The sequence below is a fragment of the Pteropus medius genome, unplaced genomic scaffold (assembly GCF_902729225.1).
Source record: "Pteropus medius unplaced genomic scaffold, Ma_sr-lr_union100, whole genome shotgun sequence".
In the NCBI taxonomy this organism is placed as follows: domain Eukaryota; kingdom Metazoa; phylum Chordata; class Mammalia; order Chiroptera; family Pteropodidae; genus Pteropus; species Pteropus medius.
The window spans coordinates 15,943,050-15,966,382 of NW_024354875.1; positions in this window are offsets into that span (position 1 = coordinate 15,943,050).

Sequence of the window (23,333 nt, forward strand, 5' to 3'; positions counted from 1 at the left end):
ATTTCTTTTTGGCAGAGGGAAAATTATCTAAAACCTGAGAGATGCTGAAAAGAAAAGAAATAATAAATATGTAGATATATCAGAGTAAATCAATTTTAAAATTAACGCAAAATTTTTTTCTTTTCTTTTATGGAAGTCAAGAAAGGTAATTAATTCATGGGTCAAATAACAAAGTAAAATGTAAATTAGAAAGTATTTTAAAATATAAAATAGATATCTCTATCAACAATAAATAAAAATAAGAAAAATGTTATAAATGTAATGTCAATAACCTTTAGTATTTAGAGTAAATTGGCATATTCTCAGCAATATAAAACATGCTGAAACTGAAACAGAAAGAAATAGAAAATCTAAATGATTGTATAATATTTGAGAGATTGATTTTCTAATTATATATGCTTTCACAAAGAAAACCCAAAGATTGCTTCTCTAATAAATTGTACCAAATACTTAAGGAAGAAATAAAACTAATCTTAGAGAATAGTAAAAGAGGGAATATTTCTCAATTCATTTTCAAGGTAATTATAACCTTGATACTAAAATCTGTCAAGGATAGTACAAAAAAAATTACTAGCTATTCTTACTCATGAACTTAGATGCAAAACTCCTAAATAAAATATTATCTAATTGAATCTGGCAATATATACAAAGGATAATAAATCAGAACTCAGATTTATCCCAAGAACTCAAGGTTGGTCTTACATTCAAAATCCAATTAATGTATTGACCATATAGGTAGACCAAAAGAGACAAATTGCATGATCGTCTTAATAGATGCAAAAGCAACATTTGATAATATATAAATGCATTCTTGATTGAAAAATAGACACTTGGCAAAGTAGAGATAGAAAAAAACTTATTTAATTTTATCAGAGCAATCTGAAAAAATCTACATAGCATGCATCGTGCCAATTGCAAAAGTATTGGACTTTTCTTTCTTTCAGATTGGGAAAAATTCAATGTTGCTTGCTATCACCACTTCTATTTAACATTGTATTAGAAATCTTATTCATTAAGTCAAGAAAAATAAATAAAAAGTATATAAATTAGAAGTAAATAATTAAAAATATCTTATTTTCAAAAAGAATCTGCAAAAAATCATTAGAATTCCAAAGTGAACTTTGCAAACCTGCCAAATGAAAGGGAAGTACCCCAAATCAAGTTCATTTCTGTATACAAGAAAGAAACAGAAAATAAAATTTAGAAAGGGAAAAAAAAAAACACTTAAAACAGCATGCAAAGAAAGTTTCAAATAGCTAGGAATAAATTTAACTATCTATGTACATAAAACTTCCAACATAAAAAACCTATAAAATATCAAAAAGTAAAATCAAAGATGATCTAGAGTGATATACCACATTAATTATATGAAAGACTCGATATTTAAAGATATAAATACTCCCCATGTTGACTCAATAAAATACTAAAAAAGTTCCAACATGATTTTCTTGTTTATTTTTTTCACATTACAATATTTTCATTTTTAAATTACTTTTTATTGGGAAATAATTGACATATAACATTATATCAGTTTCAAGTGTACAAAATAATAATTTGATATATTATTGATTTTGAAACACTGGTGTTTTGAAAAACTGATTCTAGAGTTTGCATTGCAGTGCAAAGGACTGAGAGTAGGCAAGTCACTCTTGAAGAAGAAGAGAAAGGTGTGAGGTTTAGTTCTATCAAAAAAAGGTGTGAGGTTTTGTTCTATCAAGTATCAAGCTTATTTTAAAGCTACAGAAACTAATATACTGTTTTCTTGAAACAAAGTTGTCAAGTAGAATAGATTAAAGAAGTCTCTCTGATATGGAGATTGTTGATTTATGACAAAGAGCAACTGCAGAACAGTGAGAAAATACGACTTCTCAATAAATAGCCCTGGGGATATTGGATAAATGGATAATATGGATATATGGATCATGATTCTTTTACCACACACCATACAAAAAAAATGTTTTTAGATTCTTTGAAGATCTATATGTGAAAGGAAAAACAAAGTAAAGTTTCTAAAAATTAAATACAAAATTATCTTCATGATCTGGTTAAGGAAAGAATGCTTATAATTAAAAAAATTGATAAACTCTATTAAAATTAAGACCTTCTGTTCATCAAAAGATACCACAAGTACTATAAAAAGATAAGCTAGACATGAAAGAAGAAATGCTGTTTGATTCCATTTATATAAATTTCAAAAAACAAGTAAAACTAAACCCTTATGCTTAGTGGTATATATTTATGTGATAAAACAATAAAGCAAAGCAGAGATGTCCATAAAAATCAGGGCAGTGGTTAACTCTGAGGATAGGAGAAAAGGATAATGATTGGGTAGTATCTGAAAGAGAAGTTTTCTATTCTTGATGTGTGAAGAGATTGCACATTTGTTTATTTTGTGATAATTAAGATGTATGCTTTTGTTTCTGGCAGGTTTCAGTATGTATTTTATATTTTACAATATAAGATGTTCAAAACAACAAAATGACAACAAAAACATATACTGGCTGACGGCCCTCATAAAATAGGACATATATAGTGGATCAATATCCACTTAGAGGTGTCTGGTTGCGTTCTCAGTTCTTTAGTCTTAATTTGAAACTGTCAATGTTTTGGTTCAGGATTGATATGACATTGAAGGAGCCATGGTTATGACATTTTCAGAAGCATAAAACCAAGATGGATGACAGAATCAAGATTCAAGAAGGTCTTGACAGGCTTGTCATTGTAGCCCCAAACCAACAAGAAGAAATGTATCAAGGATAATGTACGTAGCACACCAAACGGTGGCTGTCGCTGGTTAGACAGAGAAGGCCTCAGGGCTCTTGCTACCAAGAAGTATTTCAAAATGTCCCTCTGGAAATGTCAGTCAGGCTCCATGAGTTGATCTGGCTTGGGGACTCCGAAGAACAAGTGGCTCTTGCATTCAAATGGAATTTAAAATGCTCACTCAATTGCAAGAACTTGTAGGACAGTAAACTCTCAGAGAGGACTGGCAAAGGAAACACACAAAGTGCATGTAGCGTGCACACACACACACACACACACACAGCCTTCAGGATCAAAAACCACAGAGCAGCAACAGCATCCCACAGCTCATTTTACCACCTGGAAAAACAGTCAACAAGAGTTTGGGAGGAGAGCAAGGTTCAGTACTACAAAATGGTTCTTTACACATTTGCAAAATAATAGCTCACTGAGTACAGTAATGTATCCTGAATCACAGCCTGGACCCCTCATTACAGTCATCTGGGGGACAAAATAAAGGATTCAGAGGAACCAGAACGGAGATGGTCTCCACCAGCCTGGCAACCATGACTGGAGAATATAAGGCTAGGTAATACCATGTTTATAGTTGTCACTACAAGACCTAAATCCCATCGTTCTTGTCAAATCCTCTGGCTGTACCCATAAAATTTTGACTTAACCCTTCCAGGTGTTGTTAAATACAGATACCGGAACCTACCTGACTGGTACAGGTAAGATTCTGGCATTCCACATGAGCAAGATAAGTTGAACAGCAGTCCTTCAAGAATTCTGTCAACAGTCCTAAATCCTTTCTGGCTTAAGTTAAGGATGTTCATAAATCAGTTATACAGGCATAGCACAGGTAAGAATTAGCCTAAAGAAATAATTGCTACTTGCTTGTCTGAATCTCAACTCTGGCATGGCCGGGACTGTGTCTGTTTAATTCCTTCTTGAACCCCAGGGCCAAACCCCAAGTAACATTCAGTAATTACTGATAAAGGAAAAGAGAAATGCTAGCATGTATACAGGCAAAAATAAAGAAAATAAGGAAAAATCAGATAAGGAGTCCTGTAATTTATGGTCATAACTTCAGGATAAGAGGATAGTACAAGACTTAAACAAATATATTGTTAGAAAGTAGCAATAAAAGCCTGGACAATGGGAGAGAAAAGTTCAATTCTACTCTAATGAGACCACATCTGCAGCTTTGAGTTCAAAACTCGGGTGCCACATGGAAAAGCTCATTTAGAAAGTGAAGTTCAGGGGTGGTGATCTAAATGAAGAGAGATGTGCAAACCAAGGCTCATGAACTGTTGAAGAAACCAGAGCTATGTGGCTCAGAAAGGTGAGAACACAAAGTGACCATGTTTCCCATTGGAAGGGAAGGGCTGTTGTGTAGGAGGTGTAGGCATATTTCTCAGACCTAACTGTGCATTTGCATTGCCCGTCAGAATCGTGTAAAAATACAATGCCTCAGCTGGCTCCAGACGGACTGAATCAGAACCTCCCAGGTTGATGCCTGGGCACCTGTTTTGCAGAAAGCTCCCTAGAACACGGTGATGCAAAGCTAATATCTAGAGCCAGCCATGTAGACCTATTCTGCTTGTCTAATTGAAAGTCTCAGGACCAATGCATAGAAAATATAGGGAGTTACATAGGAGCTTTAAAAAAAGAGAATAAAGAATCTTTTTAACAATATTCTGCAACAGAATATCTGGGTTAACAACAAAGTCATTTTAGAAAATCCTTGGGAGTATTCAGAGTCTGAAAAACAACAAAATCTTCTGAGGATCCAGCTAAAATAATCCCTGTCCATGTGGAAGACTTCTGTAGAAATCTAATGTCCTTTGTAAGGGGAAGGTTTTTTGAGGCAAGGGGCAGAACTTCCTCACTTATCTAAAGGTCAGATTTCCAGCAACATTGAACTTTCAGAATGCAGACATTCAGATCTTTACTACAAAATTTGGCGGTAACAGACAATCAAGCTTATCAATGACTTGTTTATTTTACAGCCTGCAGTAGATTGTGAGTAAATGAGAAGTAGGGATGAGAAGACTATTAGAAGTCACACATGATGATAGTCACAAGAGTGAATGAACATAGAGAGAGAAAGCAGAAAAAAGTAAAAAACAAATAGAAATCTATTACCTCACAGTACATTCATAAATGTTTAAAACGATGTCGCTGAATCACCTAAAAGTGTCTGACTTATGGTGGGTAACCCATTATAAGAGGGCAATTTTCACAGAATAGAGAATGTTGGAAAAAGAACCATAAGAAAAATTTACTTCAACTTCCTTTCTCTCTCTCTCTCTCTCCCTCTTCTTTGTAGTGAACTATAATAATCCTACAGAAAATGATCATCTTATCAAAAGTATACAGTTCACCACATTTTAAAAACTAAACGCAACCTGTACAACCAAATTAAAAATAAATAAATCAAATAAAATCCCAAATAAAATAAAGATCATTTCCAGCAACCAAAAGAGCCCGCTCTCACACTTCCAACCACTACACTCTCCATCCTCACAAAGACAGCAGCTGTCCTATTTCTAATAGCAGTCTTTGTATCTCATATATACAGACTCATAGTATGGGCTCTTATCATATTTTGTGTCTGAATTCTTTTGGTAAACTCTGTTTTTAAATAATGATTTTCAGGATGTGACAATGACTTGCCACTCAAATCATGACAAAACAAGGAATATGAAAAGCCACAGCTCTTGATCTCTGGATCAAAGCTATTTTCACTTTCTCTTTTAGAAGGTTTTTTCCCTCCATTAAAAAGCCTTTAAAACATGTTTTTATCTTGTTATATTTCAACCGCATGAATAATGAAAGACGCAAAGATACACAAACAACAAAATTGAACATTGAAATAAATAATTTATTATTATACATGAAACAAGTGGCCTGAATGTCAAATTTTGTCTGTTTATTGTCATATAAAGTCCAGATGCAGATAAATTATTGTTTGAAAAGTGGAGGAAAATTTCATGCCTCCATAAAACTGATTTTACTAATTTGTCAATTTTCAGAAGACTATCATCTTTATGAATGTATGACCTTAATAATTAATTTTCATCTTTGCATAGACTAACATTCTGTCCAACGTGGAGGTAAAAATGGCCAAAAAACCAAACAAACAAAAATTAGTGACTCTACTCCAGATTGCTAAAGTCATGATCTTTGCTTCAAAGATTAAGTATGCCTTCACTAAAAGTGAGAGTGACTTCAATTTCACCCTTGTTGTCACTTCCAGTTAAATGGTCCCTCTTGATCTTGGCCTGAGAGTTATCAGTTTTACTTTAGTGTTCCCATTGCGTCAAAATCCAAATGTTAATATTTCATTATTTTGGAGACAACTCAAAATCAGGGACAAAAGTTATCACTCAAAGGTTTAAATTAGAACATATTTATTTACAAAAAGAAAAGAACCTCTAAATGACATATGTATTTAGAAATTTTTAAAATTCTTAAAGAGAAATGTTGGAATTTATAAAGTTCCATTTTGCCTGATGTTTCTATGTCCGTTTGGGGAATATGGGTGAGTATGATGTCCTCCAATGTTCTTTTTAGGTCTGTGATCATCTTTTTAATGCTATTTCTGTTTATATGGCTCAAATCAATGCTGCTTTTAGCACAAACTACAAATTTTGTTACTTATCGATTTAAATTAATTTGACAAGTATATATGGTACAATAATGAGCAATTTAAAATTGTGTTCTCTCTAAATCTAATAACACAAGTTTAGAATAATAATTTTGGATAAAGTCTATAAAAAAAAATCTATAGACCTTATCCCAAGAAAAGTTAGAACATGAGAAGGAACAAAATTTTATCACATGTAAGAATTGTAGAAAAGTAACTTTAGCACACAATTGGCAATTGAATAATATCGAAGAGCCAATCTCATTATTTAAATAAGCAAGTGAAAAGAAAATACATAGAAATAATGCCACCTTCATTCTAAGCTCAGAGGTCTCATGTAAAAACAATTGAAAATAAAATTATTTGCTAGAGTTAACCTTGCCTGATTCAGTGTTTGTGTAAATGTCTCAATTCATACTTTATAATTATGTAAGAGGTATATATCTAAACATGAAGTTCGTAGACATATATATTTTATGAATCACTTTGGATCACTTTTCTGTATGAAACATTCATTTGAAAAGCATTTAAGGTGACACTCTTCAAATCTAGTTTTAAAAAGTGGTTATCCTTTAGCCAAAGATTTAAAATTTATTTCACTTGGCTATTTATCTTTCAAGCCCTGGTTGTAACCTCAGAATGCCCAAACTTTCTACTGCAACATGACAGGAGAATCTAGAATTTTATAAAATTTTTAAATCCATATTGATTTCAATTTGAAAAAAAAGAGTCAGTCTTTTGAATGTGGGAACTTTTATAGGCTAAACGACTGACTTAAACTGCCTGACTTACTTAAACAGTAGATTTAAAGTGTGGAACAAAGGTTTTTTTCCTTTTTGATGCATATACATCTTGTGGTTTGGAAAGTGGCATGGGCTCGAGGCAGCAGAATATGTGTTGGTGCAACAGAAACAGTAGCATCGAGGAACCGTGTTTAGGAAGTACCTAGCGCCAGTCTTGGGAATGATGTTATTTAGTACTCTGTACACCTGTTTCCTACCAAAGAATGTATTTGCTTTGGAGTAGGAATGCCTCTGTGTATGTGTGCACAAAGCGCATCATTTCATTCCATTTCTCCATCTGTAAAATGGTGACAGAAATGGCCACCAGCATTCTTCATATTCAGAAACTTAAACTTCTGAAAACAAGCTGGGTATTCAAAGGTGGACAGCAGGACTTGGAACAATGGAGGAAAAAGAACCTAATCAATGATTCTTTTTTTTTTTCCCCATCTTTCCAAACTTGTCACATACACTCCCAATCCTGACCAGACACCCTTTTCCACTATCAGCACTTCTATTGTTGAATCATGACTGGAGAAAAAAATGAAAAGGATGTGAGTAAATCATTGAAACTAGAGAGGGAAGCAGAAGAGGGAATCTAAATCCCCTGAAAGAAAAAATGGGACATGCTTTCCCACATTTCTTTTCCTCTGGTCTTGAATTACTGGTGAGAGCACTTAGAAGAGTGCCAAATATTAGGATCATTTCCTACCTCTTCCTCAGCCAACAGATGGGAAATCAGGGTGGGATAAAGGAAGAAAAGAACAGAGAAAAGACATATGACAGAATTGAATTCCAGATGGGAAAGGTTGAAGAAAGGCAAATGGCGTTAGGGCTTTCCTTCTCAACTATTCATGCTTTTTCCTACGGGAGGAAAAGGAGGTGACTCTTCTTGGATGCTGCAAGTCAAGGCAGACAATAAAACATCACCACAGTGACAGCCCACTTATTACTTTCCAGCTTGTGACCAAAATGAGACTCTAGTCTGGCAGAATTAAAATGCACAGTCTCATCCATGAGAGGATTTTCTGGTACCAGGTGTTTTGTTAGAGGTCTTAAAAAAAAAAAAGAGCCTAATGTGTTAATATTGAAAATAGATGCATGTAATTTGTGAGTAAAAAATACCATGTGTATTAAATTAATAATGTTTCATTACTCACCCATCACAGAGTCATTATTTTAAATAACCATATTTCATTTCAGTGGACAGAGTGTAAATGAGTATGTATTTTTATGTAAAGTGGACCTGCATCATTATTTATTCATGAGTTTTAAAAGGATCATTATTTTTGACAGACAGCTCCTGTCAAAAGATTTATGCATAAGAGCTCATGTTTCCCCACAATAATCATCAATCAATAAACTTTAGAACCTGGTACTTAAAATTCAGTGTTATAGAGATGCACATTTTGCTCTAATTAAACACATGTTTGCATTTGGAAAATAAACTACAACCTCAGTTCAATTATATATAATCTGAAATATCAATACTGCATGTGTAGGGTGAGTCATAGTTTTAGTTTGGAAATGTGCCTTGTTAATTTTAAGTGATTGCTTTTTTATCACATACCAGACTCTTTGTCTATCTCTGTGGGGCAGGAGGGGAAGCTCACAAGATTTAACTTTTAACATTGTAATTGGTTATCAGTGGCGATAATTTTCTGAGTACTGATGCCATCCTTCCCTTCCTTAGACCTTGATTTTAAAGGACCCGCGAGGGCATAATCTAGGCATTTCAGTAACACAGAAAATAGCACATGCCTTTCAGTATGGGCCTTGGATGTCAATTCGGAAGATGGGATGTGATGATATAGAGATAATAACATATAATTACAAAACAGCAAAACTGTAACTGAGACTGGTGACCAGGCTGATGGAAGACAGTTCATGAATCTCTAAGAAGGACGAAAAGACAATGAGTTACCATATCAGTGTCATGCAAAGACTCACTGTTCAAAGAATTCATAGTAGTGATATAGCCTTAACTCCAGAGGAAATAATTGAAAGGCTTGAAAGTCTCCTGGGACCAGCTGTCCTTAGAGGATTTCCATAGACTTTCTAATAATGTGCTTTCCCCATATCGCTCTGTCCCCTGATGAACTGATACTACTTAAAACTGTTATTATCTGAAATGCTCTTTTGAATAATGGAACTTGAATGCCCGAATTATATATGTTTTCTTATTTAGCAAAGTCCATTTTCATATTTAGATTTCTAGAGTTTAGATTATCCGTTATTGTGGTCTATCACTTTACTATCATATACTCAACACCTAGTATCCATTCTATCAGAATTTGGAATTTAAAAGGGATACATTTATCTCTCCGTCTTTCCCCACACAGGAGCTAGAGTTGTGGTGAAGCCTAGCACAGACAGAGAACTCTGGGTAGGAGACCACTTGAACCTTTGTCTGGGAGATATGCAAATCCTGGTTTCAGGGCCAGTTTTTTTTCCAGCTGCTAAACCAAGCTAATGAACAAAATGCCAGGCCTCTCTATGGGGACGGGTAGAGAGAAGGAGAGACATATAAGAAGAGGGAGAAGAGGTAGGTCGGCAGAGGGAGTAGACCACTTTGGCATACCTGGAGGAAAGAAATGAGTCGTGAGAATGGCTAGAGCTGATGCATCAGAAGACACGCGGGAAAAACAAGTCTATGGAACAATTCAGAAATAATGGCGCCTCTAGTTTTCATTCCATTAAAAATGTAACTTTAAGAGCTATCCACAGAATTTCCCTCTAGAAAATGTTATCAGTTTAAAAATACAATCAAGGATGAATTCAGTTACTTGTGTAAGGCTCTCTGAGTAGAGCTGAAATGAATTGGGGAAAAGAAGTGGAGAAAGAGAAAGTGGAACTATTCTAAATGGGAAATGAACAATGTTGGAGCAGCCTCAGAAGTATAGACATAAGGTCAATGGGGAGATGAAAGAGGAATACCATTGCTGGAGAATCAGAGACCTTGGAGAAAATTCTGCCAGTGAGAAATATTGAGTTAGGAATATCTGGCAGAGCAAGAGCTGAGGGTTTATTATTATAAACAACACTTTTCAAAGTACTTTGGTGAAAATGATGAAAGGAGTTTCTGCCACATGTTTGTATTGCACAGGAAGGATAGTTGTATGAGAGGAGACTGGAAGTATGAGGGAAGCAGAAATGAAAGAGGGAAAGGGAGAGAGGTGAGAGAGAGAGAGAGAGAGAGAAAGAGAGAGAGAGAGACCATGACCCATGACAACACAGGTGTCAGAAATTCATAGAAATTCTGAGAAAGCTTTCTGTGGAACGAAGGATGGGAGCTGTAGGTAGGGGTGTGGCAGGGAAGGAAGCCAATTTTATTTATGGTGTGTGTGTGTGTGTGTGTTTTCAATTTAAAAAGAGTTATCCAATTATATTGCAGATAAAACATTTATTTTGAGTATTTTATTGTGGTATACACTTAAATTTGTTTTTATTTTTGCATTTTGATTATTTGGCACATTTTACTACAAAATTCTTTGTCGGGAATGTTATTGTCATTCGTGCTTACCAAGAAAGTTTTAAGTCATTATCAACTTGCTTAGTAAATTTCCAAGGGACAGATTAACATTTTAAGTACTGTGAAAGCTATCAGATATCAATAGATGTAAAAAGAAAGAAAGGCGCCAGAGCTCTGAGCTGCCTAGGACGCCTAGTAATTTTCCTGGTCTAAAGCAAAAAAGATCTACTATTCTCCCTTCATTAAGAGAAAATAATTGAATCTATGAAGGTGTTTAGTGTTCAGATGGAGAAGGACTTAGTTAGGATTTCTGAAAGCCTCAAAAATATAGATTTCTGCTTGTTAATACAAAAAAAAAAGAGCTTTTATGCTCTGCTTTCTCTGCTTTTAGGTCTGGAAGTCACTTTCCCACCAGCTTTTCCCAAAATAATTATTATTCTGACTTCTATCACTATAGATAATTTTTATCTGATTTTTACCTTTATTTAAGGGGAATGAAATAAAATATATTCTTTTAAAGTCTTACTTCTTTTGCTTAACTTTATATTTGTGAAATTCATCCAGGTTGTTAGTTTTAAACATAGTTTGTTCATTCACATGGCTCTGAAGCATTCCATTATAGAACTAAACTACAATTTCATTCTACTAAAATAGACCTTGGGATCACTTCTGATTTTTTGCTATTATCATAGTGCCACTCTATACATTTCAGTACATTTTATTTTGGTGAGCACACTGTACCTTTGTCTTGAATAGATACCTAGAAGCTGAATTGCTGGATCACAAGGGATATAATTTTCATTAACAGAGATGATGTCACTTTTTCAGAGTGGTTGTGGTAATTTCTACTCCCATGGTGTATGAGGGTTCTAGCTACTCTATATCCACCCTCTTTAGCACAAGGCATCATTGGTCATTTGTGCTTTTCAGGTACACATGTAGTGGCACAGCATTGTGGTTTAAATTCACATTTCCCTGATAATTAAGGAAATTGAGTACCTTTTCATATTAGTATCCTCGTGTGTTGGACACCTGATCAAGTCATCAATTTTCATTAGTTTTCCGATTGATTCATAGATTGCATCTACAGCATCTGAGTGGCTTACTTGGAGTGAGAATTTACAAAGAAATTGATAAGGTCTTTAATAGAACAAAAACCACCTGTTTTTTGCTCTCATATTTTAGTAGTTTTCTTCATATTTAATACTTTTTATAATTATAATAACAAGAACAACTCTAATAAACCCAAGGGACTGTAAATATTCAGTTTATCTGTTGGAAGCAGGGAATTTTAGGCAGGTAGAGTAGTCTCTGTACAGGAAAGCAAGTGTCAGGGACATCGACTGACATGTTATGTAGACAATATTTTAAAGAAGGTGAGAGTCAATTTACCTGACCTTTCACTAAGTGAAGACTGGTCATCCAAAAGTATCAATAAGTGGTCACTCACTACCCCTCACTATGGGAACAATCTACCGGCAAAATGGATTTTATTTGGTTCCTGCTGTGTTTATAACTCCATAAAAGCAGACTCTGTGTTTTCTTTACCCTCCTTTATCAAAAACTTAAAGCATAGTGTTTAAGAGCATGGAATTTTATGTCTTAAGATCATTACCTTTCATCTAGTTGGGAACTTGGCCCATTTACCTCTCAAAGCTTTAGTTTCCTCATTGGTAAAATGGAGATAATAATATAGAGACCCCCTTTTCCGCGCTTTCACTTTCTGTAGTTTCATTTACCTGGGATTAATTACGGTCTGAAAATACTAAATGGAAAATTCCAGAAATAAATGACTTATGTTTTAAATTTTGAGTGATTCTGAGTAGCATGATGAAATCTTGAATCATCCCAGTTCTTCCTGCCTGGGACATGAATTGTCCCTTTGTTCAGAGTATCCATGCTATATATGGGACCCTCCCATCAGTCACTTAGTAGCCATCTCAGTTATCAGACTGATTATCAGTGAGAGAGAGAAAGAGAGAGAGAGAGACAGAGAGACAGAGAGAGACAGAGAGAGACAGAGAGAGATAGAGAGAGACAGAGAGACGGAGAGAAAGAGAGAGAGACACAGAGACACAGAGACAGAGATATCCCATTCATATAACTTTTATTACAGAATATTGTTATCATAGTTCTGTTTTGTTATTAGTTATTGTGGTTAACATCTTACTGTGCTTAATTTATAAATTAAACTTTATCTTAGGTATGTATAGGAATAAAACATAGTATATAGAGGTTTTGGTACCATTCACAGTTTCAGGCATCCACTGGGGGTCTTGGAACATGTCCTCCACAGATAAGGTGGTACTACTGTGGTATTCACGTTATAGAGTGAATCAGAAGGTTAAGTGAGATGATATATTTAAAACACTGATTGCTTATACCGTTAGTCACAAGGAACACTTTAAGCTGTATGAATGTTTCACAGCAACCCATTACTACAACTGAGAAAAACAAACTCAAAGTGTAATTCATACCAATAAGAAGAAATACACAATATTTTTCTGCCTTCTCTCCTCAATGTCTCTCTCAGTAGAGAAGTAATCAAATAAATTATATAGTTAGATCATGGAATATTAAGTGGCCAGACAGAAGCAAATTCAAATTCTCTCTGGAAGATTCCATCCTCATACTAGTTCTCCAAAACCCATTGATAGAGCCCCAGTGAATACGATTTTATACATAAAACTCACAGGACATTAGAATCATCAAATATAAAAGAAGCGCACCTAATATATTTATAGAAATAAAAGGAGTTGAAAATATAAGTAAGGAGCAAGAGATTTTCAAAACTGAGCAGGCAGATTTGTAAAAAAAAAAAAAATAGAACTTTTAGAAACTGAAAAATAATCATTGAAATTAAAACCATAATGAAATAATTAAAATGCTAATGAAGAAATAATTAGTGAACTTGATAAACAACCTGTATAAACTTGATAAGAAACCTGTAGATTACAGCATAAAGAGATGAAGAAATTAAAAAATGAAAATGTTGTTAGACATGGAGGATGGGTCTCACATTTGCCTAATTCAAGATCCAGAAGAAATAATAAAGAGACGGAGAAATCCAACATAAAGTGGCTAAGAAAAAAATAGATAAATAAAATAAAGCGCTGGCATATTGGAAATAATCAATACATTTTATTTATTTTATATCATTAAAGAACTCATCATGTAGCATCCAAGCTGAAAGAATTTAATGATAAATTTTCAAGTAATCTTAAAAAACATACAGGTTCTTCTTGATTTGAGTGTTTTATCATTGAGATGCTTTATTCTGTCTCTTAAACACACATTTCGCAAAGTACTGAAAGGAGCACTGATGCTCCAACATCAGTTTTCCTGCTGTCCTAATATGGTTTCTTTCAAATGCAGAATATGTGGCTCTAAAACCAAAGGCTATTTGCCATGAGAAGAAAGGAAAAGCTTTACATGAGCAAAATGGCATCCAAGAAATATCTTCTGGACCTACCCACTCTCATTTCCTATCTTGTATTTTTTTTCTATCTTTATTTGCCTGTTTTGTTTTTGTTTTGATTTGGCTTTGGCTTTGGCTAAGCTTTTATGGAAGCATAATTTACATATAATAAAATGCACAGATTTTAAGTGAATGGTTCAATAAATGTTGACAGATGGATACATCCATGTAACCACAGGCTCAATCAAGAAATAGAATACTTCTATCACCGGAGAAACTTCCTCTGTGTGGGAGTCAGTATTCCCACAGTCACTATTCTGATTCCTATCACCACGGCTTAGTTTTTCTGTTCCAGGACTTGGACAGCCACAATTTTAAGTGTGTCCCACGCTCTATTTTTCTGCTCACCCTTGCTTAGGCTGAATGAAGTCAGTTGGGTCTCCATTTACTTATGTGAGCTCCTTTATACATTACCCTGGTTGCTCTGGGCTCTGCTGCCCCCATGTTGCCATGGAAATCTCAAATGGTATCTGTCCTATTATGGGATGGAAAATAAAACTCTCTGAGAACCATCACTATACTTTGCCTAAGATTCCTTCTATACTGCAAGGGTCAGAGTCCTTGCACTCTACCCAGAAGCATTTAGTTTCATGTCCTTTTGCAAGAGAGAAAACTGCCGTGTTTGTTATACGAGTTACATTATGGAGTCTTCATATCACAAGGAAAGAGTAAAACATTTGTGGTTAGGTTTGTTCTTTGGAGGAAATCAAAAATCATTACATCGGCTGCTAACAATCTTGTATATCAAATAGTGCCTACAGACTAAAAATGTAAAAGTGCAATATGAAATATTCAAGGTTAAAGTTGGCTTCATTATGTGTGAAGAGATTTAGGAATCAATGTTCCAAACTGTGTGAGGTACTCATACCCCAAAATGTGCACAAAGTGATGCACATTTAGTTGTACCAGTAAAATTCAAGGGCTTCTATATAAACTCATATTTTACCTCACCTTTTCATGATTCGTTTTTGTATGTACATGTTTTAAAATGTCCAAATGTAATGCTACAAAAGGACATATTATATAAATAAGGATAAATAAATACAAAGAGAGACTCAGGGGATGCAGACTCCCTAAATTCAAACAGAGTTTGGAGTGTGCAGCCGGAGGACCCAGATGTGCACTTGCTGCCTTATCGGAAAGCTCATTTGTCTCCACAGGGTTGAGTAATGAGGTTCTTTGGATGCCATTTACTCTCTCAAGGATTTTTCACTTCCTGGTCAATTTTGAAGTAAATATATACCTTAAATATTTTGCTAATGTTTATTTTTCCCAGGTAGCCATAGCCCTTAGCTGAGAGCAGAAAGGAAAAAGGAAACAATTGGTAGAGGCATAAAATCTTAAGTTTTCCCATGATCGCTATTCTAAACTTCAAGAAGGTTCTTGGGACCTTATTTTCCACAATCAAGAATGACTGTAAAATTCTTTTTTTTACTAATTTATTTTTAAATGTGCCATTCTGCAATTCTATTATCTCCTGGAAGCCCCTTCATGGAGGGAGTTTACTAGTTCCAGCTCAGTGTGCTGAGGAAGGAGAGGCCGAGACAAGGCCTGAGGACAACTACTTGTGGGGAGAAGAAGAGATCGGGAAAAAAAAAAACCTCAGAAATTCTGCAGAAACAATAACTGACCTTAGACACAAATGCATCAGAGTGGCTAAGGATAGGATTGATTTCCTTAAATTACCTAATAGGCATTAAAAAGAAATTTGTAGACTTTGTTTATAAAACAGATTTATAAAATATGCATTTTGTCCTAAAAGACTAGATTTGTCAAAATACGTGGTTATTTTGATATGAAGAGGTATTGACTAAAGTTGTCTTAATATGGCTGTTTACATAACTTAATCTCAAGTTTGAATCAAAGCACCAAAAGATGTGTTATATACTTGTATTAAATATTTCACAAAGGCAAATAAGTACTTCTGATAAAACTAAATAAAATGTACAAAGGATATGTAATGTTTTATGTAATAATACTGGTAATAATATAATAAAGATGATAATAATAATAATAAATACATTAGTAATTGATTTTATTGCTGCTGATGGATGTATCTATTAAACTTTATAATCTTAAATGGCAAACTTAACAGATTGGAAAGGCAGAGCCAGTGACCAGCGGCAGCATATCATTGTAACCCTGGATCCAGTTTTTCATTTACATCATGAAGCTTTCAATACCGAAACAATGTTAATCCTTAGGCTCTTGGCACAGACAAAGGAAGCAAATCACTTCCCAGAGTCCTGTGAACTGTGTAAGTCTTCAATAGACCCAGCAGGAGGTCACGCATGGCTAATGGAGCAGCATATTTAATGAGATTCACATTTACAAGTTTCCCGAAAATCAAAATGGCACTTGAGAATAAATTCCTTTGCTTTACCTACATCTAAGATCCATAGAAAAAGTATATGGGCTTTCCTTTTGACAAACTTTTATGCTGCATGTTAAATTATAAAGTTTCTCTCCCCTTAAAAGAGAAAATTTATTTGCAATTCGGAATTACTTTTGTCTCATCCAAACCAATAAAAACATTTATTAAATAATAATGCAATGTCTTCCAGAGCATTCCTAAAGAGAGCGTACAATATCATTTGGGAGAGAAGATAGCTGTCAGAACTGTATGTCTGATCATGCAACTCACAGCCACCTTGCTGAATTATTACACTCCCTACAACTCTTGCAGCTGTAGAAAAGACAGGCCATCAATGACTTCCTTGGTGGCATGTGCAATTTCAGCGGGGGCGATGAATTTCCTAGGTCATTTTCACTAATGGCCTTTGGGAAGAAGATTCTTGAACATGGCATGTTGAAAGCAAATTTGATCCAAACATGCTGTGGCTCTCAGAATGTCAAGCCCTTTGGAAATTCAAGGCACTCAAGCCAGCCCCACATGATCAAAAATGGCACCAGCATCAATTAATGCCAACACCCGCAATTAGGAAACCACAGATGAGTAGGGACATGAGAGGCTCTAATTTCCCCTTGTCTAGGATCTCTGTTCTCGGTGACACCTGTCATGTTTCATTGACTTGAATACTTTTGGAGGCTAGTCACCATCTTCTCGAAAATTGCATTTCTGTCCAGAGCTCCCAGGCACATTGTCAATTTATCTTCATTTGCAATGGGTCCCTAGACAGACTCTGAGTGCTCCCAGACATGGAGCTTTTACATTTAAAGAAGGGTGCAGAGCAATGACTAGCTGCAGCCAAGAAGTTTAATATAGAATTGCAGGGAAAATAGTATTAGTTGTTACATAGGGAAATCAATGTCATAGGCACCAAGAAAAAAAGTATGGTACTGATGTTTGCAATTGCCTTTCTGGAAATTAAGATCAAGGGAAGCAGTCTGACATCTTGGAACTGTAATCTAAGAGAGTTTGAAACAGTTCATATAACTTCATACCCATGCTAAGAATGTTGTGTGGAAAATTGAGTGCAGGGGTATCTCCATTTGACAACTATGTGGTACGTTGATGAAAAGTTGATTTTGTTTTCTCCATTGCTACTGTGGGGCTTTTGAGAAGGCATTCTTGTGATCTTCAAGTTCAGCTAAGCAAGAATGCTCATCAAATATTGTACTATGCACATTAAAAGCATAACTTCACAGTGGTTAATTTTTTTCTCCTTACCTAATAGAATTGAGTTTAATACAATGGAATCTTGATGGATGATCTTAAGTAGTTAATCAAATCTCATCTTTGCATTAATCTAATTTTATTGTCATAGATGTGGTCTCAGCAGTTTATCTTTAGCAGTAATCAGATTTCATTTTTAATCCAAAGAAGTTCAAATGGGTTTTAACTTCTGTACGTTTTCCGTGTTCTGCCAACATTGATCTAGAGAAGATTAGGATTCTACATGGGCCTTTTTCAGACTTCTCTTGTATTGACATTTGTCTAATTGCTTCTCTTTATGTGTGATATATTTGTCTTATAACCAAGATGAATATGTAACAGAAGTAGCAGACAATTACAAATTTGAAAACTAATGACAGGATAGAGAGGTGGAAGCATTTAAGACTCTGAGGTGAACCACACAAGTTCCTTATTTGTGAAATAGGAAATATATTAATATTTATCTCATAAGGGTGTGGCGATAATTAAATGAAATGGATGTTTGACTCAGAGTAGACATTGAGAAATTATTGTTGCTCTCATTATTCAGTTCTAAAGGCTGAGAGGTGATGCTAAGCTGATGTTAGCAGATAACATTTCATAAAGCTTCAAAGAAAAATTGTAATTTTTTAGAGAGGAAGTTTTGAAGTGTCTTCCCCTTATCATTTGGAAAACTAATGGTGTAGGTGAGCAAGATATTTAATTTTGCTGTGGTACGGTGTTTTGGTAAGACAGAAGAAAAGAATGGGCTGCAGATACAGACTGTAGGCATGAATACCAATGCAGGGCAACTGAGTCTACTTGCAGACTTGGGTGAGGCAGTGGAAGCGTGGCAAGCAACCTCATGCAGGCTCACTCTCTCAAAGTGGAAAAGAGCTCCCCATGAGGCTCATTGCAAAAGAATGAAAAAAGGATGATTCCAATAAGAAATTGTTCTGTCCAAGTGCCATCCACGTTGAGTATACTAGGGTAGGTATCCTGTGCGTTACAGTTCTTGTTTGTTTTAGAGTTACACTCTCTAACACAATAGCAACTAGCCACAGTCAGCTGTTTAACTTAAATTAAATTACAACTTCATTTCCAAAGTCGTACTATCCACATTTCAAGTGCTCGGTCACCATGTGACTAATGACTAACATTGGAAGGTGCGGGTTTGAAACATTTCCATTATCACAAAAGGACCTTCACGGACAAGCTGTTTTAGAGTAGAGATCTCCAACTTTTTGTCACCAGGGACCAGTGCTCCTGTAAGAATCTAATGCCTGATGATCTGAGGTGGAACTGAGGCAGTGATGCTAGCGCTGAGGAGTGGCTGCAAATACAGATGAAGGTTCACTGGCTCTCCTGCCTGCTGCTCACCTCCTACTGTGAGACCCGGTTCCTAACACGCCACAGATCGGGTACTGGTCCGCGGCCCAGGGGGTGGGAACTCTTGTTTTCAAGGACAGAAGAGACAATGGGTACAGGCTACAGAAGCGCCAAGAAAAGCATGGTAATCCCAGCTCCAACATACCTTCTGTATGTTTTATGCTGATTATTTAACCTTTCTGAACTCAATTTTGCTCAACTCTTAAATTAGGGTTAATAATGCCCATCTTGCAGGCTATTGTGAATATCGAAGGTGTGAAAAGAGCCTAGCTTTGTGACTGACCCAGTAGTGTAAGTGCCAATAAATGGCATTTATTATTATTATTATCAATAACAGTAAATGCTACAATAAACAAATGAATGATAGACTCCGAATAGTGAAAACTGTATTGTGACATTTCTGGTACAGCAAAATTTCAGTTTTATTATAGTTGTATAGGGTTTCCCAAAATTCTACTAGTTATAATGAATCTCTAGTCCTTTATGTCTATATTATATAGATATCACTGCAGTTAGATTTGGAAAGTAAGAAGGAACTATAAGGCATTAGATGGTTTTTCATGTGAAAAAAAGGGCTAGATGTACGGTTAAATGTCTATTTTAAATGCATGATAAACTCTAAATGTGAATGCCCTTTTCTTATCAAAAACAGTCTTTTGTGCAGTTATTAGTTTAAGATTTTTTCCCTAGTTAATATGCAAAATATACTGTGACAAAAGGTGGCCCCAGGCAAGAAAAATAAAGGGCCAGATCGCTCATTATAATTACAATGAAATAATGATTTCTAGAAAACAATGTTTTCTTTTGTTTTCCTTATTCTGATAGGAAACTGTGAAAATTGAAGCTTTTTTCAATTCATCTTTTCCTTTCACTTCAAACGCATTCCTGACAGCCATTTAAAAAGTCTTTCCCCAAACTGAAATTAATATTTTCCAGACTCATTTTGAGAATAGCAGCTTGTTTGCCTGATTCTCTAGCAACCAACCTAATAATAACTATCATTGCATAACAAAGCTAGTGGGGGCATGCAGGGACAGAAAAGGGCTGGTGATAAATAATTTAGACTCCCGGGTTATTTCTTTTGGATCATCAAACAGTAATACTGCATTTGTCTCCCTGTAGGTTTTCTTTTGTGTGTGTGTGTGAAGGATGTCAAATTACTTTGCAAATGTCTTCCCTTATCTTCTCAGCAAACCTGGGAGATCTTATATCTTTTGCAGCTCTGGTTCCTGGTCTGGGATCCCAACAGCCATTATGGGTGCAATTTCTACTCCATCTGTTGTGGATTGAGAAGGGGCTGCTTGGTCAAGCTAACGTCATGTTGTGTGAACATTACTGACTGGCATACTGTCAACATTACGCTTGAGAAACATATTCATCCTGCTGGTGATAGCAACAGTTTATGAATGAGTGGATTTTGATATTGGTTAATTAGAAGGTACTTTATTGCAGCATCTGTCACCCAGCAGCAAACAATTTCTTCTATGTGTTGTTCAGATAATTTTCCTCATGGTATAAAAAATGGTTAGTATAAGGATATGTCAACAATCTAGAGATTAAGGAGCGCACTATTTTTAAAATATTTTCCGAATACATAGATGTGCCTATATGATGCATTAAGTCAAAACTGCCCGTAATTAGTAATAACTAAGCTAACATTTGTTAAGCTTTTATAATGTATCAACTGCTGTTCTAAATGCTATATTAGAGTTTATTCAATATCGGGACAAGCTTTCTAATTACTTGAGATGTCCAAAAATAGAATAAATGATCTTGAGAAATAATATTACCTAATTCCGAAGAAGATAGTAACAAAAATCACTTTAAGTTTTATGAAAACTGTAAGGTTGGGTGATATACAGAAGTATTACTTTGGCTCACTGAGTTCCAAGCAGGTTTTTCAGGAAATTTAGGTAAAAATGTGGGAGGTTAAGTTCTTCATTACAGCAAATCTCACCCGTCTCCCCTTTAAGACTTCATTGTTTCTTAGCCTGCGTCCTTTCTCCTCTTCCTATATAGTTGATTCTACAAAGCAGTGTGTGTCGAAGCCTAGCAATAACCTTTTAAATAGTATAAACAAAATAAAGTAAAGTAACAAAACAGCCCTGGGGAAGGAGAGAGCTTTGCAGTTTTGAGGATGCCCTATAATGGAACACAAGCCTTTGCCCTGCCTTTTGATCTGGGCTTCCTTCCTGAACTAGAGCTCCAGTCCCTTTACAAGTTCCATGTGAAGACTTGTTAGTGACCATTTGGTGTACCAAGCACGTGGTGGGCACGCCTGTGTTCAGATTTCAGAGCCAGCCTGCCTGCCTTCGAATCCTTGCTCTGCCAATTCCTGGCTGCCTGACCTCGAGCATGTCTCCTTATCTTTCCATGCCTCTATTTTATCATCTGTAAAATGAGAGTGGTAATTATAACATTTATCGCAGAAGGCAATTATGATGATTAAATATCTAACTGTACATTAAAGACTTAGAACAGTACCTGGCCATTGGCTTTTTGGATCATGAACTATACTTGTTATTATTTTCTGTACTGACCTGATTTCTTCCCCTTGTTTCTGTCTTGACTTGGCCTCTTCATTTCACTGGGGATGACAATAGAAGCCATAGCTTGGACTTTTTAATAAATAATAATAGCCCAAAATATTTGGGAATTGGAACTAAAATGCAGCTATTATTTTGTCTTCAACACTATTTTCCTTGAAATTAAAATAACCCTATTACCTTTTTGTATTTAACATCTGTTTAAGAGATGAGCAGAACATATTCTAGGTATAATCACCCAAGAGTGATGTGACCGTGGTGTGTATGTTTGTGGTAGAGTAGGGGTAGGGGGGAGAGAGAGTGAGGTAGTACGAAAAACAGTTGTTACAAAGAGAATGGGAAATATATATAAAAACACAAGTAAGACAGATAACCAGGCAGAGAAAATACTTAATACTGTGGTGAGCATAGCCAGAGCTGGCCTGCATATCCTTAATTAGAGTATTAGTGAAAAGTGGTTGGCCCATTTTTCATTCTTTTATAACTGGGGTTTTAATGGCAATAGTTTTAACCAGCTTTGGGGACAGAAGAGTTGTTTCAATGGCAGGATCAGGAAAGCAGGTGAGATGTTAAGGGCTAGATGTTAAATCTGTCAAACTATTTGTAACAATTTTACTAGGCAGAGAATCTGTGGTATGAATATATCTACTAAGTGTAGATTCATAGATGTTGATTCCTCCCTGAAGCCTGCTCTGATTAAGATATACACTCCATTCTGTCTGTAATACCCTGGGAACAGATCCTTCTAAAACACACTGTTTTTGACATTGTATTATGTATTGTCTTTACTAGATGGTAAAAGTTTCTTGAGAGCATAGTCTAAAACGCATCATAGCACGTGCTCTTCGTATGTGCTAAGCGTTTGCAGAGTGAATTGTATGCCTATTCTCAACCTATGCCTTATGCATATAATGTAGAGGAAAGAGATTTAAAGTGAAGGAGATAAGTCGTCATTAGCAATTATGAGCAACTTGAGATTTTTGAAAAGTGTTCGCACCAGCCATTACTTAAGGGCTACCATAAACAGGGCTTCATGAACAGTCTGAGGTTTTTTTCACATAGACCTTGAGGATGATGGCCTGAATGACAGGTTGGCCCTAAATGCATATGTAACGCTGTTAAACAAAGTAGGCTGGCCTGCATAAATGAGGCATTGTGCTAGTGTTCTGTTTCTCCAAGCTGCCTTGAGAGTTCCTTAGATATTTTAATATTACAATCTTTGTCCTTTATATGTCCTCTCAGAAGAGACTTGGCTTCTTGTGAACTCTTTGATCATTTCTCTCTTCCACCCTCAACAGGGGACACATGCTAAAAGGTTTCCTCCACAAAGGCTCTCCCATCCCCTGACCTCTTTCTTCCCTGGCTCACATCAAATCTATTTGATTATACGGATGCTCTGGCACTTAGAGGTAGAGAAAGACATCCTGTGGCTGGTGGACAGGCTGAGGAGAATGGGACGGCAACATTCACGGAGGATACCGTCTCTCTGCTTTAAGTGGAACCGTCTTTACAATGGACCTTTATTTATTAGCATAAAGGAAACTAAAAGACTGCTTTATAGTAGATGCAGATTCTCAGGGTGAACTCCTGTTTCAGGACAGCTTGGCTGGGGCTGCTGAGTACCTTCTGGGAGCAGATTGAGGATATGATTATGATTTCCCATCTCAGCTGTAATGT